Raw genomic sequence first — 24,464 nt, 5'->3', positions numbered from 1 at the left:
CAAACAATGTCCGTAAATCTACTCCAAATAAACATGCAATCTAAATAAAGTGCAGGCTACGAAATACAGCTTTAAGGTAGGCCCTCCTTACTTCCAACAGTATTGGTATGCTTAGACCCTTCCTAACAAGAAATTCTCAGGACACCACATAATTTTTCCTTTTCCATCCTTCCAGCTATTAGAATTTTCTGTAAGTCACAATTTAAGAGGGATCTGCATATACCTATCCTTTCAGCTTTCTTTCCATCCATCCATACATCCATCTGTGCATCATCCAACCATTTATCCATTCATCCATCCACTTAAATACTGAGCACCCATTCTGTAGCTTTTTCTGTATGCTTGAAACCATGTCTTACTCATTAGAGATCAGACCAAACTGAATAAGGCCTAGTCTTGCCCTCAGTGAGCTCACAGTTTAGGAAGTTACATAACCAGAAATTGAAACAGGGTGATAAGTGCTATCATAACAACTTGTAAAAAATGTCATTGGAACACAAATAGATATATGCACACCCATGTTCATTGCAGCACTGTTCACAATAGCAAAAAGATGGAAACAACCTAAGTGCCCATCAATGGATGAATGGATAAACAAATTATGGTATCTTCACACAATGGAATACTATGCAATTATAAAGAACAATGATGAATCTGTGAAACATAACATGGGATGAATCTAGAAGGCATTATTCTGAGTGAAATTAGTCACAAAAGGACAAATACTGTATGAGACTACAGTTACAAGAACACAAGAAAAGGTTTAAACACAGAAGAAAACATTCTTTGATGGTTACAATGGTGGGGAGAGAGGAAGGGGGGAATTCACTAACAAGAAAGTAGACAAGAATTACCTTAGGTGAAGGGAAGGACAACACACAACACAGGGGAAGTTGGCATACTTGGGCTAAATCAAAAGCGAAGAATTTTCCTGAATATAACCTAACACTTGGAGGGGCAAAGTAGCAGGGGTTGGGATCTAGGAGCCATGATTTTGGGGAACATCTAGGTCAACTGGCATAACAAAGTTTATTAAGAAAATGTTCTGCATCCCAGTTTGGTGAGTGGTATCTGGGGTCTTAAAAGCCAGCAAGCAGCCATCTAAGATGCATTAATTGGTCCCAACCCACCTGGAGCAGAGAAGAATGAATGACACCAAAGACATAGGGAAAATATTAGCCCAAGAGACAAAAAGGGCCACATAAACCAGAGACTCCATCAGCCCGAGACTGGAAGAACTAGACGGTCCCTGGCTACCAACAATGACCACCCTGACAGGGAACACAACCCTCCCTGATGGAGCAGGAGAAAAGTGGGGTGCAGAATTCAAATTTTAGTAAAAAGACCAGACTTAATGATCTGACTAAGACTGGAGGAGCCCTAGAAGACATGGCCCCTGGACTCTCTGTTAGCCCAAAACTAAAACCATTCCTGAAGCCAACTCTTTGGACAAAGATTAGACTGGAGAATAAGACATAAAATGATACTTGCGAAGAGCGTGCTTCTTAGTTCAAGTAGATACAGGAGAGTAACTGGGCAGCTCCTGTCCGGAAGTGAGATGAGAAGGCAGAAAGGGATAGGAGCTGGTTGAATAAAAAAAAATAGACACAGGAAATTTGGGGTGAAAAGAGGAAGTGTGCTCTCACATTATAGGGATAGCAACTAGGGTCACATAGCAATGTGCGTATAAATTTTTGAATGAGAAACTAACTTGAGCTGTAAACTTTCACCTAAAGCACAATAAAAACAAATAATTAAAAATGTCATTGGAACTCAGTGAAGGGGTTTATTAATTATATTGGTAGAAGAAGTAAAGGAAGACTTCACAGAGGTGGTATTAACTGGACCTTACTGCGGAGGAGACCACTGGGTTGGAGGTATAAAGGCAGGTAAAAGATGCATGAGCAAAAGAAGCCCACAAAATTGGAATAAATCTAATTGATCTGGATAAAATCAAAATGGATCAGGCAGTAGACAGGTATTTTTTAACCCTTTATTCTGAATAAGACCCGAGACCACAGAGGCACACTCCTAAATTCAGAAGATGTTATACACTTCATGCACAACTAATTTCATTTTCATAAACTTTATTGATTCCCCCATGCTCTTCACAGCCACTGATTTTATATACCCTTCTCATCAAACTGCAAGTTTATTATTTCACTTTTTTACATTTTTAGTAATTGGATTGCTTATCTTAATGGCACAAGTTTTTGCACACTTTGCCAGTGACAATGCTGACTTAGCACCATTTGTCTCACTTACTTTACTGCTTTGTTCTTATTAATTCTTCTATAGGCAACTAAGCTGTTTCTCCTGGGAATTGCCTGGGAGGCAGAAAGCCTTATTGCTTTCCCACTTTGCTATTCCTAGGGACAGGCAGAATTTTGAATTGGTCTCAATTTCCAGTAAATGCGACCTCCCTGGTTCTAAATTAAGAGTTGTTTTGGTTATCTGTTGTTGAATAACAAACCACTCTAAAACATAGTGGCTTAAAATAACAACTATTTATTGTGTCTCACAATTCTACGGGTTAACTGGGCTCAGCTGGATGGTTCTTCTACTCCTTGTGGTGTCGGCTGGGGCTTCAGTCATCTAGAGGCTCAACTAGACTGGAACTTCTAAGCTGGCTCTTTGATATGGCTGGCAGTTGCTGCTGGCTGTCGACTGGAAGCTCAGTAGAGGCTGTGACAAGAGCACCTTAGTTTTCTTCCATGTGGCCCTTCCACATGGCTTGAGCTTCTCATAGCATGGAGCCTGGGTTCCAAGAGGGAGTGTTTGTAGCACATGAAAGGATATGAACTCCATCTCTCAAGGAGGGGAGTGGTAAAGAGTCTACAGCCATCTTTAATTCACCAGAGGCACTTGCTCCTACAGAGATCAATTTACTTGCTGAGAACACAAGGCGCCACAAAATGTACCTCTAACATTGCCCAATTGTTTCACAAATGTGCAACTCTACTGTGTTTCTTAGAAAATCAACTAAAAGCTCTCCTCCTTCCTTTAATATATCTTACCACCACGGAGAGTAAACAGTTTCAAGAGCAGTGCTTCTGTTTTCATTTCTACCTCATTGCAATTGATGACCATTGGTAAATAAAAACATGTTTGCATTTCATCATTTTGTTCATATTTCATTATCATTGCATTTTTGGCTGAACAACACTTCCGTGTTCTTTATGAACTCTAGTCAAAAGAGGGCACACAAATAGTTTTCCTTGAGAACAAAGGTGTAAACAAAAGCACAATTTGTCAATTATTCTAATCTGATGTTGAGATTAACTCTTAGTCATAACATTTGCTAAAGGCAATATTTTCCCAAATATAATGCCAAATTGTTCTGTCATTTCCTTTAAATCCACTTATTCATTTATCCATTTGTTCATATATTGCCTTTTGGACATTTCCACTTGGATAGCACACCTTGGCACTGTCGATACCAAGGTGAATGAGACAGAGACCCTGCCCTCAATGATCTGACATGCTGAGAAACTAAAATGTACACAACTATGTATTTAACATACTAGACCATGATGAGGGCAATAATGGAGCAAGGGGTGAGAGAATACAGGCAGAGTGTGATCATTTCTGCCTAGAAGAGTCAGGGAAGACTCTGCAGAGTATGTGTGGAGAATGGCAAATGCCAGGGGAGAGGGCAGCAGAGAAAGGTATGTTGAAGGCAGATTGAGAATGCTGCATTTTGGCCTTCTTATAAGTGATGGTAGGAGGTCAAAGGTTTTTAATGAGCAAGTGACACTGTCTTGAATAACATTTTTCACAGTATGCTTTGGAGGAGGACGTTTCAGGAAACAACTTGTAGAAAAAAAACACAGATGTAAGAATGGGAGACAAATTTGGAAAACTCAGAAAATGGTTCAATATTGTAAAAAAGGAAACCAAACTTGTTGCCATCAAGTAGATTCTGAGTCATGGTGACCCCATGTGTTTCAGAGCAGAACTGTGTTCCATATGGTTTTCAATGACTATGATCTTACAGAAGTAGATTGTCAGGCCTTTCTTCTGAGGTGCTTCTGGGTTGATTCAAATCACCAGCCTTTTGGTTAGTAGCCAAGCACTTAATCATTTGTGCCACCCAGAGACTCCTTTGGTATTGTTAGTAACATGTAAATGATGGTAACCCAGGAAAGCCAGTTGCAGGCCACCAGGCCATCCCAGGTACGTGCTCAGGTGCCCTCCCTCTTAGTCCCCAGCCCTCTATGGTCTGTCTGGGCACCTGGATGCTCCAGTTCATGTCTACACTCAGCTGTTTCTTCTGCCCATGGTATCATGGCGTGATTGGACTTCCTTCTCAAGTTCTCGGATTCCTTCTTAGCTCTCAGTGCTCCCTGAATTATGGAGTTTCCTGAGAGTGCCCCATCAGAGATGTTCTTTCTGCCAACCTGCCTCACATCACTGTCACCTCCTTGATGAGCCACTGATCTTTTATCATGATGGGAGAGGGGTCAGAGAGCCCTGTCAATCGCAAGTAAGATGTGGTCCCAGAATTTGCAGTCATGAAGTCGACTCCAATTAAGAAGAGAGAAAATGCGTGGACTTTTTCCAACCTTCATGCTTCCCCATCTCTGAGGCCAGGTTGTGCCATCAAGAGAAACTCTCCTATCCTTCAAGATGGTACCTCCAGGACAGTCATCACAATCTCCTTTCAACCCTGACAACACTTAAGCCTCTTAGGAAAATTATCATGGTCTGCATTTTGTTAGAGTTGTCATTTTTTCTGTCTTATTCCTTGTCCTCCTCCCCTTCTCATTATACTTCATGCTCCCCAAGGGTAAGACTCATCATCTGCGCTTTTAAAAACACTCCAAATAAACACAAAACATGTACACTGTAGAAAATGCAAATGAGCAAAAAGAAGGAAGTAAAAAATGATTCATGATCCCACCACTATTAGCATTTTGGTATACATTTTATTTATTTTGGTACGGATCTTTTTTGCTTTGTATATTTATGTGTAAAACAAAACACTTTGCTGTCAAGACTTGTGGCAACCTTCTAGGACAGAGTAGAACTGCCCCATAGAGTTCCCAAGAAGAGCCTGGTGGATTCGAACTGCCAACCTTTTGGTTAGCAACTGTAACACTTAACCACTACGCCACCAGTGAAAAGAACAAACAAATCTGGCTTGGAAGAAGTACAACCAGAATGTTCCTTAGAAGCAAGGATGGTGAGACTATGTCTTATGTACTTTGGACATGTTGTCAGGAGAGATCAGTTCCTGCAGAAGGACATCATGCTTGGTAAAGTATAGGGTCAACGAAAAAGAGGAAGACCCTCAATGAGATGGACTGACACAGTGGCTGCAATAAGGGGCTCAAGCATAACAACGATTGTGGACATGGCGCAGGACCAGGCAAGGTTTCATTCTGTTGTACATAGGGCTGCTATGAGTCAGAACTGACTCGACAGCACCTAACAACAGCAACATATTTATGTGTAATTTAAAAAAATCCCCATCACATCTAATATTGGGTGTTATATGTAGCAAGCCCTCAGGAAGTGTTTTTTAGACAAATGAGAGAATGAATAAATTAATGAAAAGTAAAGTAATGAGGGACTGTTATATTAATCTCCCAGGACACAATTCATCCCAAGAAGTAATGTGTTCCCTACTCCTAAAATGATATACATATCCAACTCAGGGTGACTCCATGTGTGTCAAAGTAGAACTGTGCTCTGTAGGGTTTTCAGTGGTTGATTTTTGGAAGTAGGTCACCAGGCTTTTCTTCAGAAGCACCTCTAGGTGGACTGTGACCTCCAACCTTTCAGTTAGCAGTTGAACATGTGAACTCATTTGCACCACTCAGGAACTCCTAAAATGAAGTGACTCTGAAAGCTTATCATGTTTTAGCAAATGAAGATACTTTTGAAACTTACTTCACTCACCCATCCTTTTAGTTCTTGAGTACTTCTTGGTGTCGGGCTCTAAGCCTATCCTTGGGTGAAGTCATGATGGAGGTTGTGGTGACTGACTCAGCATATTGGAAAGTGAAGAAGAGCTTGTCAGAGAATTTCAACACTCTTATGTGTGGACGTGGGTTCCCAACTGCCAATACCACCCTGCGTCCTGGAAACTCTGGTGGCATAGTGGTTAAGAGCTATGGCTGCTAACCAAAAGGTCAGCAGTTTGAATCCACCACGTGCTCCTTGGAAACTCTATGGGGTAGTTCTACTCTGTCCTATAGGGTTGCTATGAGTTGGAATCGACTCGATGGCAAGGAGTTTGGGTATGGGTAGTATGCTCCCTCAGGTCCTTTCAGAGGTTACAGCCTTTGAGCGGACATGTGCCCAACAGAGTCTCTTGACTTGGTCACTTGGTCCTTTGAACTATCCAACCCAATTTTCTTTAACTCTTGGGGCTTCCCAAGAGACTTCCCCTCTGGGGACAGAATGCCCAGAGCACCCTGACGCTTCTGAGTCTCTGGGCAGGGTGTGCTAGTATATTACCAGCCTGGTTTACTGATCAGTCTCTGGGGAGTTGAATGGAGAGGGGGGTCACCTGAGCTTTAGCACCACTTTGAAAACTAACAAAGCTGAGGACCAGATCCTGTGGCCAGGTCGGGTGAGCCAAGGGCAAGTACCTGAAAGGTTCACCTTTGGCCAGCCTGCCAAGCCCTCCCAGCAGGGCTATAGGCTTATTACGTGGCCTCTGTAAATCGTGGCCCCAAAGAAAGAAACCCAGAATTAATGTCCCAAAGCCCCTTGCAATCTGTAAAGTTTGGTGTAAACAGTATGAGTGCTAGAATTCTGTAAGTGCCTAGAGATAAGGACCCTGTGTTTTTAGTTTCCTCTAAGGTACCTGGCATAGTCCTTTGGTGGTATAGTGTCCTCAATAAGAAAAAAAAAAATTTAATAAGGTACTATTAAATAGCAACAACGTATGGTATATTTAATATCTGTACTTACCCCTTCAAATATATTTTTCTTTGAAGTATTGGGGTCTATGGATAACTTTAAAAGCGCATCAAAGTTCAAGAGTTTTTTGTTGAACTTTTCATTTTGAAATTTTAATAAAACATCTACTGGCCACTAAAGCCCACGTATCATGAAAACATAGGAACAAAATTGAGATAAGAAATTATTGGATAATGAGATACCACTTCAGACCTACTACAGTGACTATAATAAAAATTATAGATAATAACAAGTATTGGTGAGGCTGTACAGAAATTGGAACCTTCACACACTGCTTGTGGGAATGTAAAATGGTACAACCACTTTGGAAAATAGTCTGGCAATTCCTCAAAAGGTTAAACATAGAGTAATCATATGACCCAGCAATTCTACTCCTAAGTATATACCCAAGAGAAGTGAAACCCTATGGCCATACAACAACTCGAACATGAACACTCATAGCAGCTTTAAATGTAATAACTCAAAAGTAGAAACAACCCAAGTGTCCATCAACTGATGAATGAAAAAATAAAATGTGTATCCATACAATGGAATATTATTCAGCAATAAAATTTAATGAATTTCTGACACATGCTACAATATGGGCAAACCTTGAAAACATTGTGCAACATGAAGGAAGCCAGTCACAAGAGACCACATATAGTATGATTCTATATATACCCCAAACAGGCAAATCTGTGGATACAGAAAGTAGATTAGTGCCTGCCTAGGTCTGTGTCTGTATGTGTTAAGGAGGTTTGTTGGGAGGGGAAGGTGGAGTAACTGCTAACAGGTGTGAAGTTTTTTGGGGGGATAGTACAGTGTTCTAAATTGACTGTGGTGATGGTTGTACAACTCTGTAAATATACTAAAAACCACTGAATGTATGCTTTACACGGATAAATTTATGTATGTGAATTATATCTCAATAAAGCTGCTTAAAACAAGAAATTATTGTGAAGAAAAATTTAGAAGCATTTCACTCTTGATGTTAGTGTTCATTTGTCTTCCAGTTCTGATCATCCCTTTATTATGAGCTTCTCAACTGCAAAAGGGAAGCTGTGACACCACTACAGTTCTTTCCCGTGCCCTTGACAGGTGCTGCAAGTATGGTTTGCATCCAACTCAGTCTTCCTTCCTTTCCCAGAATCCTTCGTGGGCCATTCCCCAGTTCTGCAGTATTAGCCTGGGTCCCTTAGGCTCTATAAATCACACTCTCCACTCTGCCCTTTCACTTTAAAGTGATCTGAGATACTTTGTATAAAGGATGAGGCAGCACATAAAAATAACTAGTATTATACCGATCTGATTTGTCTCATCTGGTGGTTTGCAGGATACGTATTTTTAAAGTTCTAGCAAATGTGAGAAGCCACAGAAAATTGCCTTTCATCCAAATGGGGGTGCTAGATTTTTTATTTTACGTTATTGATCAGTGAGGTAGGTGCAATGATATTTTACTTTCTAGTTTTCCTGCCTGAGCGGCATCCACCCAGTCTGATGGAACTGCCAGGCCTACAAAATGAGACAGCCGTTCTACTGAGCACCCGAGATAGCTACAGTAAAGGCAGGCTCCCTGGATTCATGGGCCGTGCCGAGGCCAAGCAGCTACATTTCTCCAAACTGCAAATGCAACTTTAATACGATTTACAGAACGAGTGCTTTGTTACAGACAAAGTGGAAGAGTCTGTTTGGCAGTTGAAGTCAGACCATTTTGATTTTTACATGAAGATAGTTAAACATTGTCTTGACAGGTTTATTCTAATTTGGTAAAGGCAATAATTTCATGGGATAGTACCTGTTTCCAGCAGACAAGAAATCAAATGACATATTGCATTGGGCAAATCTGCTGCAAAAAAATCTCTTTAAAGTGTTAAAAAGCGAAGATGTCACTTTGAGGACTAAGGTGCACCTGACCCAAGCCATGGTATTTTCAATTGCCTCATATGCATGCAAAAAAGCTGGACAGTGAATAAGACCAGAGAAGGATTGGTGCCTTTGAATTATGGTGTTGGCGAAGAATATTGAATATACCATGGACTGCCAGAAGGATGAATAAATCTGTCTTGGAAGAAGTACAGCCAAAATGCTCCTTACAGGTGAGGATGGCAAGACTTCGTCTCATGTACGTTGGACATGTTATCAGAAAAGACCAGTCCCTGGAGAAGGACATCATGCTTGGTAAACTAGAGGGTCAGCAAAAAAGAAGACCCTCAATGAGATGGATTGACACAGTGGCTGCAACAGTGGGCTCAAACATAATGGTGATTGTGAGGATGGAGCAGGACTGGACGGTGTTTTGTTCTGTTGTGCACAGGGCCACTATGAGTTGAAACTGACTCAACAGTACATAACACATACACACAACTGTTTCCTCGCAGTCATGTTTCCTGCTGCTACTCTTACATTTTCTTCTAATTGCCAGATTGATGGGCTTCCAAGAATTTACTCAAAAAACATTTTCAGACAAAGAAAGACAAATCAGAGGGGCCTCCTTTCTCCCCTGAAAGGCACTTCTAACAGTGGGGGAAAAGGGACTGTTTTTACATATCATTTACAAATTATGTCTGGCTTTTTAATAGCCTTTTTACCTATTTAATTTATATTAAAGTAATACATGTACTTAGTTTTAAAGTCAAATACTACTACAAGGTTTATAAAGAAAAATAGCAATCCCCTTCCCACCCAATCCCCTCTCCAAATACCTGTTTCCCAAAGGAAACTCTTTTAACCTTGTTAGCTGTTTCTACCGTTATTTACCTTCAGATTTCTGAATAATAATATCATATCTTTTTCTTTATTTTTCAGTTATAGATATTACCCATTAACTTCCTGCTATGAAAGATCAGAATTCAGGTCTCTCATACTTTTCCACCCCATCATTCCAGAAATTCCTGTTTTCTCTCTTCTGTATAGAATCCTTTGTTTGTTGTTGTTGTACTTGTTAATCTCTTGTTATCCTCTTTCTTGATTTACTCCCCTTGTTTTGGTAGAGCATATCCTCTAGTAACTTCCTGAAAAACGAAAGGTACATTTTGAGATCTCATCTTTCTTTTCAACCTCATACTTGCTTGAAAGTTTAGCTGAGTATGATATTATTGTTTGGAAATTATTTTCCTTCAGAACCGCAAAGACATTTACTCCATTGTACTCTAAGTTTCGTACTGCTGTGGAGAAGTCTGATGCCATTCTCATTCTGCTATGTGACCAGTTGTGTTCTCTGTCTGTGTGAGATTTTTTAGGACACTTACACTTAGAACTCTGAAATATGACGGTATGATGATATGGTCACTTTCATCCTTTGTGCTGGACCTTTATTGAGCCCATTCATTCTGAAAACTCACATCCTTCAGGGAAATTTTCTGGTATAATTTCTTTGATAAATCTTTGGTCTATTTTATCTGTCCTGTCATTCAGAAATTAAAATCAGTTGCCACCTAGTTGATTCCAACTCATGACAACTCAATGCATGCCAGAGTAGAACTGTGCTCTACAGGGTTTTCAATGGCTGATTTTTCAGAAGTAGATCACCAGACCTTTCTTCCCAGGTGCCTCTGGCTAGACTCGAATCACCAACCTTACGGTTAATAGTCAAGTACTTTAACCATTTGCACCACCAAGAGACTCCTTCAGAAATTAGACTATCTGATTTGATTCACTGGTTTTCTTTTCTCCATCTTTTTGTCTACTTATTCTATTTTCTGGGAAAGTTAATCTGTTACCTTCCAATTTATCTACAGCATTTAAACAGATTTGTTCACTTACCTTTCAGCACATTTTCTTGTTAAACTGATGCTAAAAATCACTTGCAACCTGGTTTTTAAGCTTTCTAAAAGAGTATTTTTTAATTACCAGTTAAGTAGAAATATTAAATGCACTGAAATTTTCAGTCAATATTCTCCTGGTCTTTTTTGCAGCACTTCTTTTTTTTCCTTTTCCAAGTATGTAGAAATATACAAAAAAAAAATGCTTAGAAAAAAATACTGGAAAGAAATTCATCAAATCAGCAAAACTTATAAGCCCAGGTTGTTGGTTTATATTTGACTTTTTTTCTCCTATAAGCTATTTTATATTTTCCAAATTTTCTACACTAAGTCTGAATTACTTTTATAATTGGGGAGAATACTTTAAAACATAGATAGCATGAAAGGGTTATGACAGAGCTGTGTGGACAAAGAAGAAGAAAACTCAGAGCAGTGGGTGAGAGAAAGCTTCTTGGAAGGTGTCACTTTAGTCAGGCATTAAAGGTGAGGGGATCATAACTACATTTTTTAAATACCAAGGAAAACAGAAAGTAAATTAAAATTTTTTTAATTCCAGTATTATGAAATATACTAAATAAAAGTAAATGAAAAACTTCCTAGACATATCCAAATACCTAGTGAAATTGATTTACTAGGTTTGAAGGTTCAGGGTCATAGTCTTATGGTACAACTAGGTCGGTTGGCATAACTTAGTTCATAAAGATAATGCTCTACAATGTAGTTTGGTGAATAGTGTCTGGGGTCTTAAAAGTTTGCAAGCAGCTAAGATACAACTATTGGTCTCGTCCCACCTGGAGCAAAGGAAATTCGAGGAAACCAAAGACTCAAGGAAGAAATTAGTCCACAGGACTAATGACCCATGTGAACAATGGCCTCTTCTGTCTTGAGACCAGAAGAACTAGATGGTGCCTAGCTACCACTAATGACCATTCTGACCAGGAATATAACAGAAGGTCCTGGCTAGAACGGGAGAAAAATGTAGAACAAAAACTCAAATTCATAAAAAAGACCAGATTTACTGGACTAACAGACACTGAAGGAACCCCCAAAATTTTCACCCTAAGATACCCTTTTAACCTGGAACTAAAGCCACTCCCAGAGGCCATTTTTCAGTCAAATAATAGATTGGCCTAAAAAATAAACAATAACACCCATGAGGAGTGTGCTCCTTTAAACAATCAACTATACAAGACCAAAAGGGCAACATTACCCAAAAGCAAAGATGAGAAGGCAAGGAGGGGCAGGGAACTGGATGGATGGAAATGGGGTAAGTGAGGTGGAAATGGTGAGAATGCTACATATTGTGGGGATAGTAACCAGTGTCAACAAACAATTTATGTATGAATTGTTGAATGAGAACCTAATCTGCTGTGTAAACATTCACTAAAAAACAATAAAATATATAAACAAAAGACAATTGGCAGACCAAGAGAAAATATAATGCAATGCATATCGATTCTGACTCAGCAACCCTATCAGACAGAGTAGAACCGCCCCACAGGGTTTCCAAGAAGTAGCTGGTGGATTCCAACTTCTGACCTTTTAGTTAGCAGCCAAGCTCTTAACCACTGCACCACCAGGGCTGCAGATATGAAAGACAAAGAATCAATATCAATAATATACTAAGAACATTTGCAAATAAATAGTATCAACCAACTCGGAATGGCAAGAAATGGATTCTACCCAAAGCCTACAGCAAGGAATACAGCTCTGAAAACACTCTGATTTTAGCCTTGTGAGACCCACATAAGGCTTTTGACCCCACAGAACTGTAAGATAATAAATGTGTTGTTCTAAGCTGGGGTGGGGGGACCAAAATCTAACCAAACATATGAATGTAAAACACATATAAAATGTAAAACACATATAAAATGTAAAACCACAATTCACAGAAATATAGATTAAAACATCCAATAAACACATAAAAACTATTCAGTCTCATTTTTTAAAATACAGGCGAGAAAAAAAAAAAGGTGATTCAGAGCCTGGTGAAAAAAGATGGGGCAGACATGGTGCCAACATGAAGGGCATTTCGAGCAGAAAGAATGAAGTGGGCCACAGCCCCGGGGTGTGAAGAGGCACGTTGAATGAACTGCAAGTTCAGAAAGGCTGAGAAATACTGGAGTTGGTTGAGTGACAAGAGATGAGGCTGGAAGGGCAGGCAGGGGGCTACTCAAAAAGGCTTCACAAGATCAGAAACATGGACTACATCTTACATCTGGAAACCACAAGCAGACATGTCCACATCACCCTATCACCCTATCCAGCCTAAAAGGATCCATGAGTAGTGCTTAGTGGGAAGTTTCCTGGCCTTAGCAAGGGGACCTGACTCAGGGAGGGAAAATGGTCTGCTCATTGTGGAGAGAAGACATTTTAGAAATGACCTAACTAGCACACACACACACCGACGGACACACACACGACACACGTAGTAAGCATGGACACAAGCTTGTGCACTTCCTTAAGACTCCAGAATCTACATTTTAAAAAGAAGGAAAGAAAAGAGCGACTTAAGGCTCACTTTGCATACTTTAAAAGTAAGAACCAAGATTTGCAGGTAGCCCTCACCCACAAATCTGAACTCTCCACAGGTCATTAATGATGTTAACTGTTAGCAGCCTGGGGATCCATTAAAAACACATGTTTGGGGTCTTTCATTGTCTAATGCACCAGGAATGCATTTTGCTGAGCACTGAACTTACCTTTGCAGAGCTCAGCACCTTTCCTTTGTGTGTGCCTGCTGGGCCAAGGTTGCTGGGGAAGCCCTCCATTTGCTTTTACTCAGGGCATCCTTTAGACCCCACCATCTTCCTGTCCCTGACTGGATTTTCTGTGGTGGCGGTGGTTGGGTTGGTGGGGGGGGTGGGGGGTGGAGGGAACTAGTGGGCATGATTTTTCTCCTGGGCCAGTTTCCCCTCCTCTACCACCAGCACTGGCCGGCTGGATTCTTAGCACCTCTCACTCAGACTGTTGCATTGCCGAACTTCAGATATGGCTTCTAACTTCAATTCTCTCCCCTCCAGCCTGTTCCCACACTGCCACCAGGACTGGCGATCTGAAGTGGAGATCTGATCAAATCACTCGTTCCTGTTGTTGTTAACCAAAACTCAAACCCGTTGCCATTGGGTTGATTCTGACCCATAGCGACCCTATAGGACAGAGTAGAACTGACCCATAGGATTTCCAAAGCGGTAATCTTTACAGGGAAATCCTGGTGGCATAGTGGTTAAGTGCTATGGCTGCTAACCAAAGGGTCAGCAGTTCAAATCTGCCAGTCACTCCTTGGAAACTCTATGGGGCGGTTCTACTCTGTCCTATAGGGTCGCTATGAGTCGGAATCAACTTGACGGCACTGGGTTTGGTTTTTTTGGTTGGTAATCTTTACAGGGAAACCCTGGCGGCATAGTGGTTAAGAGCTACAGCTGCTAACCAAAAGGTCAGCAGTTCAAATCCACCAGGCACTCCTTGGAAACTCTCTGCGGCAGTTCTACTCTGTCCTATAGGGTTGCTACAAGTCAGAATGGAATCAACTCCATGGCAATGGTTTTTTTTTTTTTTTTTTTTTGGTTAATCTTTACCGCCACATCTTTCTTCCAAGGAGCGCTAGTGGGTTCGAACTGCCAACCTTTTGGTTAGTAGCCAAACACTTAACCACTGCGCTGCCAAGTCAATTTTGACTCATAGCGACCTCATGTGACCGAGTAGAACTGCCCTATAGGGTTTTCTAAGCTGTAATCTTTACGAGGGGAGCCCTGGTGGTGCAGTGGTTAAGCAGTGGGCTGCTGACTAAAAGGTTGGCGTTTTGAACACACCCAGCAGCTCCAAGGGAGAAAGACCTGGTGATCTGCTTCCATAAAGATTACCGTCAAGAAAACCCTAGTGGGCAGTTCTACTCTGTCACTTGGGGTTGCTATGAGTTAGAACTGACTCGACAGCTCTAAACAACAACAAAAAATCTCTGCGGAAACAGATCACCTGGCCTCTCTCCTGTGGTGCCACTGGGTGGGTTCAAACTGCCAATCTTTCAGTTACCAGCCAAAACTTAAACCATTGTGCCACTAGGGCTCAAATTACTTACCTACTCAAAACTTGGATGACCGCAGATTATTTCTGGCAGAGTCCCATCTCCTGGCACCCTAGTTTCCCAACATTTTTAACATGCACATCACATACTCAAGACCCTCCACAATGCAGCCTCAGCCTACCTCTGCAGATCCATGTCCCACCATCTCCTACATGCTTCTCATACCACAGCTACCTCAGTATTGCTCATCATAGGTACAGACATTGCAGGCTTACCCTCAGGGCCCCACTTACGTTGTGATGATTTTTCCTTCTTCCTGCCAGGGTGTAGCGGAAAAAATGGGTTTTATAATCAGAGAACCTGGGTTTTAATCCTGGTAATAGCATTACTGCACAACATTGTCTGATATAGTGCTGGAAGATGAGCCCCCTAGGTTGGGAGACACTCAAAACACACAGTGGCCACAAGACGCAAACATACCAATGTTCTGAAGATGGCACAGGACTGGGTAATGTTTTGTTCTGTTGTACATGGGGTCGCTATGAATTGGAGCCAACTTCATGACAACTAACAACACCACCTCCAACAACAACTTACTAAATATGTGATCTAGGACAAGATATTTAATCTCCCTTTAGCTCATCATTTGTAAAGCTACAATCTCATTATCTCCTTCAGAGGGCTGTTGTGAAGATTAAATCAGATAATATATGTGTAACGGAATGTACAGTGGGACTTATCCTGTTGTCTCAGAGTTTGACTGAACCTCCCAGGTGGGGACATTGGGTGATAAGGAGCACCACATTCAAAAGTGGAACAAGACACATCCCTCAGGCCTTACCAAGTGGGGTCAAAGAAATTCAGCAACCATGACCCCAACAACCTCTGCAGAAGAAGGCTAGAGATCCGTTGATCTTTAGGGACTTGCATAGTAAGTTGACGAAATGGCCCCATGGTAGTCCCACCTTACTGGAGATGAGACAGTAGAGGGTTCCCCAAAATATCCTCCTGACAAAAATTCCTTCTCCCCCTCTTTTGGTGCCTAGTTGAAATTCCAGCCTTAAAACATCCCTTTACACAGATAAAGATGGTAGTTAAAAATCACAAAAGCACAATGCCTAAGCTCTTCAAGGGAGAAAGGTAAAAAAAGGCAGACAACTATTGCCAGAACGATTGGGTGGAGGCCAATGTGGAGGTTTCAGCTGCCAAAGTGTCTTGTTTCTCAAAAGCTCTGCTGAGAATTTATTGTCCATCTTCTTCTAGTCAGGGGAGGTTCGTTGTAAGGTTGCCAGCTTGCTCAAACACAGAGGAGAGGCCATTGAACAATAACAGGGGCATCTCATAGAAATGACGCCCAGCTGATCTTCATGGGAGTTGCAGATGGGAACTGGGAAGTCACCAGGATTCTAGGCAGCACTAGGAGAATACTTAAACTGGATATGAGTTTGAAGTTTTGCTTTAGTCTGGGCTAGGCTTTTCCATGGAAACCCTGGTAGTGTAGTGGTTAAGAGCTACGGCTACTAACCAAAAGGTCAGAAGTTCGAATCCACCAGGCACTCCGTGGAAACTCTGTGGGGCAGTTCTACTCTGTCATAACTCGACAGCAATGGGTTTTTTGGGTTTGGACTTTTTCATACTTGAAAATGGGATTGTTTTAATCACTGAAAGTGACCAGAAGAGCTAGTTATCTGATATTCTCTAATTTATGACAGACTGTTTGAAGGAAATAAATATATTTCTGGATTTAAGTCTACTACATTGGGCCCATTCAGTAAATAATTACATACAGTATGTAAAAAACATTTATTTTGGTACATGTATTTTCACCAAAATAAAACAACCAAAAGGTAGAAATTAAAAAAAAAAACAAAAACATTTTGCACAGTGCTTGGCGTATAGTAAGTGCTCAATAAATGGTAGCTAAAAAAAATTTTTTTTTATACTAATAATTGTTGTTATTATTAAAGTATTATCACCCAGTGCCTGGCAAACAGTATTATTATTAAAGCTATTCATGTGCATATCTCTCTCCCAACTAGACCAACATAACATTTGTTGAATTGATTGTGGCAGGTGGGGAAAGAGCAAACAGCTTGAACATAAGTTCCTTGTACCCAGCCATGAAGGGCCACAACGCACACAGAAAATTATGGGAACCGAGAGAACTTGATGTCTAACAATTTAGAATTATTTCATTGGTCTGACTGACTGTCTGTAACATAGATATGTTAGAGTTTTGGATTCTCTTCAGATATGACTTTTAACAAGAAGCAGAGCAACAAGATATAAGTGAGAGAGAAGGGAATAAAAAGGACATTTAAGGTGACCTACTACGTGCCCTACCACCCATCTGTCGGTTTGTCACACTGTGGTGGCCTGCATGTTGCTATGATGCTGGAAGATATGCCACTGGTATTTCAAATACCGGCAGGGTCACCCCTGGTGGACAGGTTTTGGTGGAGCTTTCAGACTGACAGACTTGGAAGAAGGGCCTGACGACCTAATTCTGAAAATTAGCCAATGAAAACTTTATGAAGCACAACAGAACATTGTCCAACTCACTTGCTTTGGACATGTTATCAGTAGGGATCAATCACTAGAGGAGGACATCATGTTTGGTGAAGCAGAGAGCCAGTAAGGGCAAGGGAGACCCTCAGTGAGACGGATTGGCACAATAGTAGAAATGATGGATGTGAACATGCTGGTGATTGTGAGAATGACACAGGACTGGGCAATGTTTTGTTTTGTACGTAAAGTCACCATGAGTGAGAGTTGACTTGATGGCAGCTAACAACAACTACATGCCAGGAACCGTGCTGGACCCTTTACACTTGTTGTCTCATTTTATAAGACAAAATAATGAACAAATGCAAATTGTGGGCTTCATTACCCCAACAAAGCATGGATACATTAAAAAAATGTGAAGTACTTGTTCAGAGAACTATAAGCCTATTTTTCTTCCATTGTAACTTTTGTGTAAACATGAAACGACAAGAGTTTAAAGATGGAGCCTCCCTGGGCACAGCATAAGAGTTCCAAATATAATCAAAATCCTCCTATTTATTTTCTTGCCCAAGTGGCTTTCCCCAGGAGGACAGCAGTTGCATTTCCTTCATTCTGTGCAGTAGTGGTTGCAAATTAATGCACTGTGCCATCAAAACAGCTCTATGCACCTCTGCCAACTGTAGTTATCCAATAATGGGTACAGTCTGGAGATGGTAGAGTTTTAAACCCACAGATCTTAGAAATTCTAGGCAATTAGCCACTTGCTTGCAGAAGAGAGCAAGGAAGGGCAAGCCTGCAAAAAGATAAAACCTTGTTTGTGACAGCTGCTGTTCCAAATAACATCTCCTTTATGCTTCTAAAAGCGTCACCAATCTATAGGCTGGAATGCGTGAACTGAGGTGATGAATAGGAGGAGAGAGAAGGTAAAGAATGGGAAGGCGATGAAGAATTAGTAAATTCTCAGCTTTGACTTGGTTCAAGGTGGTGAGTATTAGCTAGAGAGAGCCTTTACTTTCGAACTAGAGTGGGAAGATATAAGCCTAAGAAAAAGTCATAGAAATTTAGTTTTAGAGAGAATTTTAGAATCAAGATATGTAAGTATGTTAAATGAACTATGTCCTACAAGATTAAAGTCATATCTATACATAAATCAGTAGAACTAAGTTATGTTAATATAAAAATTTGTTCAATTAAATAGATTTCTTTTTCTACCTAATGGTTATCAGCCAGAGTATATTTTTCAGGGTGTATTTTTTTAGAAATTGCCTGTATGAGGAACTACTGATTCTAGAATAAACATTTCTTGGCATGGATCTTAGGGTAGTTGTATCTGGAAAGAATTTTCTTTCAGAGACCTGGCTTAAAAAGTTTGATGGAGACCAGAGGTGAATTCAGCCATATGTACATCTTCATATTTGGTTCAGTAAAAGGTCCACGTGCCTTCTTAGAATATTGATTTGTCTTTCATTACTGGTGTTGAACATTTCCAGAACATACCTGTCTTGCTGCCCAGGTTTCAGGTTTGTATAGAAAAGTGGACATAAAAAGTCCACAATAGGTCTTAGTATGTAGACGTAGAGGCTGTAGGTTTGGCTCCCAGATTTGCCCCAACTGACTCTGTGAGTATCATCTCCTCAACAGCCACTGCTAGCTGCCTGCTGGATATTCACTGCTTCCTTGATCCTTGCTTCAGAACCACCATTTTACCCAGAGGATAATGTGTCCAATTCAAAATATTCGCTTCCCCAGACTCCCTTGCAGCTAGGGCTGATACTTCATTTTCTAACTTATTGGGTATATTCTTCCATTACTGTTGAGTGACCCTTTCAATTGCATGCATGCTTCTAATCTTGATTTTATTCACAGAATATTACATTAATTAGGAAATCGTGGTTTAACTAAGACCACAATGAGATGAACCATGCTAAATCTCTTCTTGTCCAGATCTTCTCATCCACCTACCTGAAAAGGGATTATTCAAGAACTAAGCTTTACTTGAAGTGTGCTTAGGAAACTTGATGCTACAGCACAAATCCTGTTGGAATAATCAGGAGTTATATCAGGAAGTACTTAATACAGAAAAATTTCAAAACTTTTACAAGCTTTTAAAAGCTTATACACTGACAGTTCAAGGTACAAAGATAGTTCACTACTGTCTTTTTAAAAATGAAGACACCAGGATTAAAGAATCATAGCTAGCTACTTTTTTATTTATTATTTCTTTTTTTTAATTCTTAAAAATGAAGACACCAGGATTGAAGAATACAGTCACTTTTTTAATTTTCTTTATACTTTTCTGTGTCTCCCCAATTTTCTACAGTGGAGATCCATTAATTTGTAACCAGAAAAGAGAGACATTTTGTAGTACAGTAAAAGGGCTGGGGGAGGGAGAAAGAAACTCCTAATAAAAATAATTTCCTTAGAGAATACTAGACATTACACAATATAATAAAAAAATAAATATCAGCATTAACATTTTCATCAAATATGCTTTTGAATATCAGTTGCAGCTTGCTTCTATCATGTGTGCATTCCAAGCAACTGAAACATTAATGTCCAAGGATTTAATAATGCACCCTGTAAAGTCCCCACTGATGTAGTAATTTTCCTCCTTAAGGACAGGCAAGAAAAGCCCATTATCTTCAATGCAGGAATCTGCTTGCAGAAGTGGCCTAAATCTCAGGGCTGGACACAACAAGAATTGAGCAAACCCGAGGAACTCCTGGCTGACACAAATATGACATTTGGTTAGGGAAGATGTCCCAAGAGAAATGTAAACTATTTGAAAACATCCTGTTACTAAAACTTGGACATAAAAAGAATGACAAATGGACTGAACACAACAACTTAATTCCAAGCATGCATGAGTTTGGCCGCTGTGAATATGTTTTTAGCGCATACTATTTTTCATGTTCTCTTATATGGATCATCCCTTCCATATGAAGAAAGATCAACTGACATTTATTACTCACTGAAGAACAGGTTGGAAGCAATCAGCACCTTCCCTCCTGGCGCAGGGTCCAGCCAAGTGAGTCACAGTATCCTAGAACCTTGGTGGGTCTCTCGTCCAACCTCCTTCCCAGGGCTCACCCCTGGGGACCAATTACAACCATCTGCTTAAGAGCTTTTACTCTGACCAAAGAAATTAAAAGCTACAAATTGTCGAACAGAAGAACACAGGAACACAGAGCAAAATGACCAGACCTTAAACCATGCTTGGAATTCAAAATCCCCAAACAGCTTCAAACACATCCGGCTGAAATCTCACAAAGTGCAGGTCAAGCAAGCGTCGGGGGAGTGATAGTCTGAGGCTTTGTTCCCATTACAGTTGGACCAGTCAATACACAGCCCAGGAACCCCAAGACAGCGTGTGTATGTTATTGCTGCATTGTCTCTGCTTAGAGTCCAGCTCCATTTGGGAGAATTTGTGAAAGGCTTATCGCTCTGGGTAGTTTCTGTATTAGCCCATCTTTATTACTCTTTCAAGATATTTTTAAGGCAAAGGAAGTATAATAGGAAACCTGCAGCATACTAACAGTTAGCTACTCTCTTGGAAAAAGTGGAATAATTAAATGAACACCTCGAAGTACGTAGTGTGATCAATATGTGGAGAGAGAGGATCAAGATGAGGAAATCTTAAGTACAAAGAGACAAGAGAAGAAGATTTCAGTATTAACACCATTTAAAAGCCAAGTGTTCCTCTGATAATGAACTCTAACTATGAACCACAAGGGATAACTGCGTTTTGCTTTATTAAAAACTAAAAAGATATGAATGTCTAGGTAAGGAAAATATTAGAGGTCTTGTCTTAAATGTTCTTGTTCTGGAGGATATAAAGCCACATACAGATGTTTCACACTTTCCTGCCTTTTCACAACCAAAATCGTCTGGGATGCAGGGCCATTCCCATGGAAAGGCTAAGCCTCAACATGACTGAAAGGTATCTTCTCATCTCTTTTGTAAGAGATGAGAGTAGGATCTGCATCTGATTTTTTTGTTTCCCACACCTCCCCATAACACTGTCTTAGCCACAGAGCAGGCTCTCAATAAACACCAAGTGAATTGAATTGAATTACTGTTTGGATTCTCTTTGTTGTTGTCCCTCAAGTCATACTTTTTGTGAGTTGCTGTTTAGTTCTGAGTCTTAGTACAGATCGTACACATGGTTTAGGATGCAGAAAGACAGAATGATAACTAGAAGGTTTGGGATAAAGAGTGTGGAATGTGGCCTCAATTGGCTCCATTTGTTAAATGAGGAATGTGGATGAGGACAGCCTCTAAGTTTCTTCCAGTTCTGCCATATTGAGCTTCACTGCTTTCTCTCATCTCATTGATATTTTTGCTTTTAGCACGTTCCAGTTCAAACCTCCTCTGTCATGTTGCATTTTCTATTTATCATATCACTATTAATCTATTGGAATGTCCAACAAAAGGGGGCTTTAAATAAAGTATTAAATAAAGTACGAGACATCTCTGTAAGAGAATACTATTGACAACGTGGCCATTAACATCGATAATGTCACTGGATGGCCATTTATTAATGTAGAAAATTGTTTGCGAGTGAAGAAAAAGTTAAAAATCATGATATGTATCTGGAAGGAGATTTACCAATATATGGTTATGGCTGGATGGTGAGATTATGCATAATTTTTGTTTTTCGTTTTGGGTTAATGTATTGTCTAATATTTTTACAATGAACATAAGCTTCTTATGTCACAAAAATATGAAAGAAATGGAAGGCTGCATCTTAAATCATCCTAAAAAGACTGACTGATCCATTCTTAACCTTTTCCGTGGAAGGAGATTCCTTGCCCTTCATTTATCCATTCAAGGCTACTGGAGCTTCTTCCTGACCTCCCAGCAGGACCCTTGCTTTCCACCCCACCCAGAACTCGATGTCCAGTTTGTATTAGCTCTGTCTTTTCTCGGGCTCTTCACCAAACTTGCTGCTTCTCCAGTTCTTTTGTGCTAGATCCAATCAGCTCCTTCTAGGTTCTCTCTTGTGTCATGGAGCTGGAAGGCTAAAAGCACTATTCCCAGACTACTTTGAGGCCATGGTTTTGGATGCAGTTTAGGTTCTGCCGAGAGAGGCACTTGGTTAAGAGCTTGGCTGCTAACCAAAAGGTCAGCAGTTCGAATCCACCAGCCACTCCTTGAAAACTCTATGGAGCAGTTCTACCCTGTCCTATAGAGTCACTATGAGTCGGAATCGACTCAACGGCAACTGGTAGTAGATTTTAGTTTAGAGCAGTGATAACAAACTACTGAGGGTCTCCTTAGAGGACCTGAGGTAGAATCAGAAGAGGCCTGAAGAGGATTCTGGAGCTTTTATTTTCTATGTGGAGTTTCATGTTAAGATTTCCTTGAGCAAGTTGTTTCAGAGCTAAAAGAGCTTTGAAACCTCCTGGACTAGTCTAAGATGAGAGTCTTCTTGCATAGAAAATGCTATTTCTTGTAAAATATCTGTGGTGTTGCAATCAAAAGAAATAGAGACAAGAATGGGGTTCATTCTGTGCTTTCCTTGGCTCTCCTTGAGGTAAGGGATTTGCACTTTTCACTGTGACTCCTTTCAAAGACATAAAACCACACCCTCCCTGTTTCAGTTAAGCCCAGCCCTATCTGCAAGGAGGTAGTGGACAGCTGGTCTCCATTCTCTTCTTAGCATCCTCTCCAGTCTATGCGTCCCCTCCTCCCCCATTTTCAAATGTGTGCCTGCCCAAAGTGAAATTCAAAACTTTCTGAGAAAGGATTGGCAGCTTATTTTATTTTGTACAGAGGGCTGGGCTGAGAGATATTTGGCTCCTAGCAATAGCCTTACTGTCCCACTATGGTAAGACCCAGGAAACCAAATGTTTCTGGCTTAAAAAAGTAGTCACCCATCACGTGACTACTGGAGCCCCGGTGGCGCAGTGGTTAAGAGCTTGGCTGCTAACCAAAAAGTTGGCAGTTCATATCTATCAGCCACTCCTTGAAACCCCATGGGGCAGTTCTGCTCTGTCCTACAGGGTCGCTTTGAGTCAGAATCGACTCGTCAGCAAAGTGTTTGGTTTTTAGTTAAGTGAGTACTTCTTCTGAAACCCCAGAAAAACTAATAGTTGTAGATTTAATACATTTATCCTTAAGGAGGAAAGAAAATCCACAAGCCTGGACTAAAAGATACAAAGAATTGGGAATCACCTCTCAATCCTCAAATATGTTATTAAAAAAAAGGAACAATGATGATGATGACTCCTGTTAACACATCTTTCATCTAAAGCATTCTAATAACAGTTTGGTGCCTGTGTGGTGATGACATCAGGTATTTCTGGTTATTGCTGTCTTTGGAGTGAAGCACAGCCACTATTTATGGCATGGATAATGTCTAGTGATCATAGTGTTGGCAAGCACTGGTAGATCTGGTCTCTGAAAGAAATGCTAAGAAGCATAAAAGTAACTCTGGTCATTATTATGCATTTTCTAGGACCTGGGGGTATTGGCTTTTTAATTTTTTAAATATATTTTTAGTATCCTGATCATAGACTCTTTTAAAAAGTATCAAGTCAACTTGTATATGAGAGGAGCTTCTTTTGCCACCATCCTCCCTAACTTCCTGGAGCTTTTGTTTGGTAGCAACCCAGAGGAAAGATTCCTTCCACAGAGGCATCTCATGTGGGTTTGCATTTAGAGTTGAAATTTAGGTGGCAGACCCACACCAAATAAACTAAGTCAATGGTTGCCCAGAGAACTGGAGAAATGTAGAAGAATATAGGGTTATCATTATTATTTTAATTGAGTATAATTGCCTTGTTATCAGTATTTGCATAGTACTTGGTAAAGCACTTAGCTAATCCACGGATATATTTGCAATTTAATTCACCTAGAATATTTCTATTCAGCATTTATATAGCACCTATTGGTTTATGATGGCAATATAGTAGATTCATGTTTCTGTTAAGGCTTAAATGAAAGAAGTTGAAAGCCAAGTCCATTATATTACCTGCTTTATATAGAACCTTTCATCATGAAGGATTCCAAATTGCTTTACAAAGTACAATGAAACCCTTTTACAATGAATTCCTAAGGGGACAGCTACAGTGGTGTGAGCTGCAGTATTTGATTGTGTAAGAATTGTATTCAGCATTACGGGATTGATAGAGAAAGGGGTAGATTTTAAAATCTAATAGCCCTTGGGAACTCAGATTTTGTTATTTGCCAAGCTGTCTACAATGCAGGCCAAAGGAGGGGAAAAAACCCTGCTATTGACCTATCATTACTTGAAATTT

The sequence above is a fragment of the Loxodonta africana genome, chromosome 8 (assembly GCF_030014295.1).
Source record: "Loxodonta africana isolate mLoxAfr1 chromosome 8, mLoxAfr1.hap2, whole genome shotgun sequence".
NCBI classification, from domain to species: domain Eukaryota; kingdom Metazoa; phylum Chordata; class Mammalia; order Proboscidea; family Elephantidae; genus Loxodonta; species Loxodonta africana.
The sequence above is the reverse complement of the archived record's forward strand: the minus strand, read 5'-3'. Positions refer to the sequence as shown.